The following is a 6,000-nucleotide window of genomic DNA, read 5'->3' as shown; positions in this document are numbered from 1 at the left end:
ATACGCTACTACTAATACTACTACCACTACTACTGTACTAACACTACATTCCTATACACTACCACTACATTCCTATACATTACTATTACCACTGCTACTATTTACCTATACACTACTATTAATACTACTACATTCCTATACACTACTACTACATTCCTACACGCTACTACTACTAATACTACATTCCTATACACTACTACTACCACTACTACTATTTACCTATACACTACTATTACAACAACCACTACTACTACTACTACTACTACTACTACTACATTCCTATACACTACTACTACTACTACTACTACTACATTACTATACACTACTTCTTCTACATTCCTATATACTACTACTACTACTACTAATAATAATAATAATACTACATTCCTACACACTACTACTACGTCTACTACTAATACTACATTCCTATACACTGCTACTACCACTACTACTATTAACCTATACACTACTATTACAACCACCACTACTACTACTACATTCCTATACACTACTACTACTACATTACTATACACTACTACTACTACTACCACTACTAATACTACATTCCTACACACTACTACTAATACTACATTACTATACACTACTACTACCAACACCACCACCACATTCCTATATACTACTACAGGTTGAGTATCCCGTATCCAAAATGCTCGGGACCAGGAGAATTTTGGATAACGGATTATTCCGTATTTCGGAATATTTTAATATTTCAATTATGTATTTTGAAGTATCTTGCATGTATGCTGTATAAACACATAAAATACACACAAATATATTTTATTACCACATGAAATGCACACAAATATATTTTATTTGTTCAAAAAACAAGGTTTCAAAACATGAAACAAAATGTGTGTACTATCTCAGATATTGAATTTGAATGCCAAGCAATCATTGTCTTGTACATATATAGTGCCAGTAACATATCATGTCACCAGTAGCGCTGTTACAAATGTCCCCAGTGACTTTTTAGCAAAAAAAATATTTTTTTTTCACTTTCTGAAATGTATGGTTTTCGGAATAATTCGGATAACGGATACTCGGATACGGGATACTCAACCTGTACTACTAATACTACATTCCTACACACTACTACTAATACTACATTCCTATACACTACTACTACTAATACTACATTCCTATACACTACTACTACTACTACCACCACCACCACATTCCTACACAATACTACTACTACTGTACCACTACATTCCTATACACTACTACTACTACTACATTCCTACACACTACTACTACTAATACTACATTTCTATACACTACTACTACTACCACCACTACTACTATTTATCTATACACTACTATTACAACCACCACTACTACTACTACTACTACTACTACTACATTCCTATACACTACTACTACATTCCTACACACTACTACTACTACTAATACTACATTCCTATACACTACTACTACCACCACCACCACCACCACATTCCTACACAATACTACTACTACTGTACCACCACAATCCTATACACTACTACTACATTCCTACACACTACTACTACTACTACTACTAATACTACATTCCTATACACTACTACTTCCACCACCACCACATTCCTATACACTACTATGAAAGCTTACATACTGGACTGAGCATCTTTTAGGGGACGCACCAATCCTGGAAAAGTGAGTCCCAGTGTTAAAATACCCGTTATAGCGCATATTTGAGAACAATGACTACTATCACCACATTCCTGTGCACTACTATTACGATCACTTTTAAGGTGAAAATAAAGAAACCTATGAAGATGCTCCGATCTAGTTAAAATTATGTCAGGATGTCTTAGAGTGGTTCATTAATATACTGTAGCATAGTAAAAGAGAGTATGAGCTTGTCCTAGTGCAAAGTGACTGACTTTGGCGGTAGAAAAATTCCTGATAATTGACCCATTTTCATGGTCACAATTGTGAATATTGTGATTTTTTTTTTGTTTTTGGAGAGGATGCTCTGTAATTGAAGTGACATTTTGTTTGCCCTTAATAGAATTAGGCACACCTGTGTCTTCTAATGGCCAACAAACTCTTTACTGAATGCTGAACTAAGTTCAGTACACAGCGCATTACACTCTGTTCTTTAGTACAGTATTTAAAACACTTCTGTTTATTGTCTTTACTTGTGGCAGTTTATTTTAAACATGAATTGGTCTGAAAAACAGTTTTGCATCCCTTATGCTGGGAACTTGAATGGGCTGCATTACTGCATATAATTATTCCAAAGATAAGCCAATATATTAACAGTTAAATAAAGTGAATTAGTTGAAGTGTATAATGACGTAATAAACAAATACATCTAATGTTTAGAAAAATAAAACCAGTTACTGTTTTTCAATAACAGACTGCAACAGTTATTTCTTATTTATGTACACAGGATTGTCTATCTTTGTATATGCACTGCAAAGAGAGCAGCATAAATCCAATGACCTTCTCACTGGGATGGAATTAGCAAGACCAGCCACTGTTATTGATAAGACAAAACATACCACACTCACAGTGCTCCAAAAAATGCTAAATCGTATGTTTCGGGTTTTTTTTAATTTATAGATTTCAAAAACAGTGCAGGGTTGTTGGTTTTTTTTATACTTGATTGGCATTACTATCACAAAACATTCCTAAATTCATATAAGGTTGCGAAAAATATAATCAGCTTTACTCCATATATGCTATTGTCCTGTTATATAGAAGGTTGGTCGGATATTACTAGTGAAAAGGTAATGAGGCTTTTCTGTGAACTGTTGTATCACATTATTCAGACCTGATCGCAGTACAAATTTGTTCTCAAAATGGGCAAAAAAAGGCTGCACTACAGGTGGGGCAGATGTAACATATATAATCGTGGTGCAGAATCAGCATCGGCCACAGAGGAAACCGACACAACTGGTGCTGGTTCCCACAAAGACTACAAGCAGGCGACTAATAGCGGATTGCAGCACTATATGTAATATAGCAATCTTATCTTCTCATGGAAGACCCAAGAACAGAGCAGTCACAGGAGACCAGGGGACCTAAGCAGTGTACATTGGATGATACCCAGCGCAGACTGACAGGAAGTTATAAAGCTACATACTGTAAGTCCATGGATTCTGCAGGAAGTGTTGGGTAGTTCCGTGGCATGTGTCCTTTATATATGTCTGACCACAACATAGCCGGATATCATTGGCTGCAGGTGCGCAGCACTAATGTGTCGATTTGGGAATTAACTTTGGAAACAAAATAATGAAGGAAATGGTTCCAGCTTAGTTCTCAACTATGGGACGGAATACAGAGACTCCTCACCTGCTGGTGACACGACGGAAAGGACATGGGTAGGATCTGTGTAAAGGCCCCCATACACTATACGATTTTGGGACGATTTCATCCGATTTCGGCACTTTGGGCCGATAACCGGATGAAATCGCCCCAAAATCGCAGGTGTGTGATGTATGATCCTAACCGATGCGCGGTCCCGTGCGCATCGGACCGGATCAGGGAGGTCGGACGGTCAGCACATAAGATCATCCGACCTCCCTGTATGCTATGCATATGCCTGCCCACCTGTCAGGCATATGCATGCAGACACCGGGGGGCGGGGGAGCACGGCGGGCAGACACACTGACCTGGCTGGGCAGCTGTGATCACAAATAGCAGCGCTGCCGCTGCGGGATGGGACGGGACGCACAGTGGCGGCTATTAGATTTTTAAAATCCCTGTCAAATGACCGGCCATTCTGTGATTGGCTGAGGATGGGACGGGACGCATAGTGGCGGCTATTAGATTTTTAAAATCCCTGTCAAATGACCGGCCATTCTGTGATTGGCTGAGAGCTCTCTCAGCCAATCACAGAACGGCCGGTCATTTGACAGGGATTTTGAAAATCTAATAGCCGCCACTGTGCGTCCCGTCCCATCCCGCAGCGGCACCGCTGCTATTTGTGATCACAGCTGCCCGGCCAGGTCAGCATCACTCGCCGCCGCCCGCCCCCACTACTGCCGCCGCCCGCCCCCACTACTGCCGCCGCCCGCCCCCACTGCTCCTCACCGCCCTGCAGCTCCCCATTTGTTTTACATGTGATAAATCGCAAGCGATTTATCACATGTAAAAACTGGCTCATCAAGTGCCAAATTGTATTTGAGCCTCCCGGGGAGCTGCCGGGCGGCTCACAGGAGAATTGGGTCCGACTTGTCCTAAGGACAAGTCGGCCTAATGTATGGGGGCCTTTAGTCTGTGCCGGATGCACACTGATCTGGTGGTGCTGGTGTGTGGCATTGTGTCTGGTGTTTGGTGAAATACAGAGGACATGGAGGACTATGAATTCGTTCCATTACGACCTTATAAAATCTCTTCTGCATAGTTGTAGTACTCAGTAAACAGCCGACATTTGTTGCCAAAGGATTTAAAACTTAAATGGCACCTCATATCTGGTCTTCAATACGCTGGAGTTCATCCAAACATTCAAGATGTGCAAACATCACAAAAAGCAGCGTTTTATACTGATAGATGGTACTGAGAGAGCCAAACGTTCCCGCCCTGCAAGAGAAAAGCGAGGAACCCTGAGAAGTCAGATAACATACTAATGTATTGGTCCATACACAGAGCTCGGCACATACGGACTGGCTGCCGGAACGTGCCGATTCCTTACATGTGCAGGGCAGACATGGGTATCATGCGGGTAACTATGCTACTTACTGTAGGATACAAAACAAAGAGGGATCTCAGTCCGAAAATTCCACTGAAAGGCTTGTTAGGGTTATTATGTGAAGAAAGAGCCTTTATCCATAAAAACATTTCTATTGAATTTAGCAAACATTTATGAAAAGGTGAAAAGGACACAAAACGAATGCTGCATATACACTTATGCGATCGGGTGCAATGCAACATCGAAGTGCAATGTCCATCGCATCGGATGGCATCTTATGGTGCAAAAAGTGCCCCTATTTGAAGAGGTCGGGCAGAGGGCAGCGGAGTAGCGTAGCGCTGTGATAGAGCTCTAGCGGGCAGAGGGGGGCAGTGTGGTGGCAGAATTTGAAAAAAAATTCAAACACTGGGCGGTCCTCTGATTGGCTGAGAGAGCAGCCAATCGGACGGACACCCAGTGCTTTAAACAACGTTTTCAAATTCTGCCACCACACTGAGCCCCGCCGCCTGCTATCACTCCTTCACAGTGGTACTCAGACGGACACCGCCAGCAGTCCCTCTGGCCCCCTCTCCCCAAACCCGACGCAGCTGAAAGCGTTCCCTCCGCCCCCGCGGATTGCATTCGAGGGATCGAACAGATGTGGTCAAAATCGAATGATTGCATGCAACATCTCATAAGTGTATGGGCGACATTAGACAAAAGCATGGGGGGGGGGTTTGGCGACCTATATGCCAACAGAACCTTGGCTGTAAGAGAAGGCGGCAACATGGTTTTCCAATATCTGGCCTAATACCTGGTGATCTTGTTTCACAATGTCTGAGGAGCAAAAGAAGCGGTGTAGGCGGGACAGGGGCGGGCCAGGAGGGGGCCGTGTGAAGGCTACGATTGGGCCCTCTCTTCTCTAGCGGTGCAGTAGACGTCACTAGCTTCCAGTCAGTCAAACTGCAGCAACATTGCAGCTGTTTCACATTTTCAGTTGCCAATTCCCCCCGCGCATGCTCAGTGCGAGCGGTACGCATATGCAGACGTTTAATATTTCCTGAATTTCCTAATTAGCAATCTATGCTGAATTGGGCCCATTATCACTGCACAGGTAGCACCACAATCCTCCAGCGGGCCGAGAGCAGAGGATCACCAGATAAAACCGTCTCATATAAATACCGCTCCGGGTTTTCCTTCAGGTTGAGGAATTTTTCTTACTCAAAGAACCCGATTCTCTTTGCTACTAAATGTTTCGTGTTTTATATTTTTCTAACCAAACGGTTAGAAAATAAGATGGATGGGAAAATTCATTTTATTAAAAGGCTGATTGAATGAACTGGAATGTACCCTTAGAA

The 6,000-nt window shown here is 42.3% G+C and overlaps 1 long non-coding RNA gene across 1 annotated transcript in view; it reads right to left on the bottom strand.

The window, feature by feature from the left end:
• Positions 1 to 4,033: 4,033 nt before the first annotated feature.
• The window catches only part of LOC146042200 (uncharacterized), a 122,028-nt gene continuing 120,061 nt past the window's right edge, over positions 4,034 to 6,000 (bottom strand). The window contains exon 4 of the long non-coding RNA XR_014463783.1: positions 4,034 to 4,554. This is a non-coding gene — a long non-coding RNA (uncharacterized LOC146042200). The remainder of the gene's footprint in view (positions 4,555 to 6,000) is intronic.

This window comes from Crinia signifera, chromosome 19 (assembly GCF_055691185.1).
Source record: "Crinia signifera chromosome 19, ASM5569118v1, whole genome shotgun sequence".
NCBI classification, from domain to species: domain Eukaryota; kingdom Metazoa; phylum Chordata; class Amphibia; order Anura; family Myobatrachidae; genus Crinia; species Crinia signifera.
The sequence above is the reverse complement of the archived record's forward strand: the minus strand, read 5'-3'. Positions and strand labels throughout refer to the sequence as shown.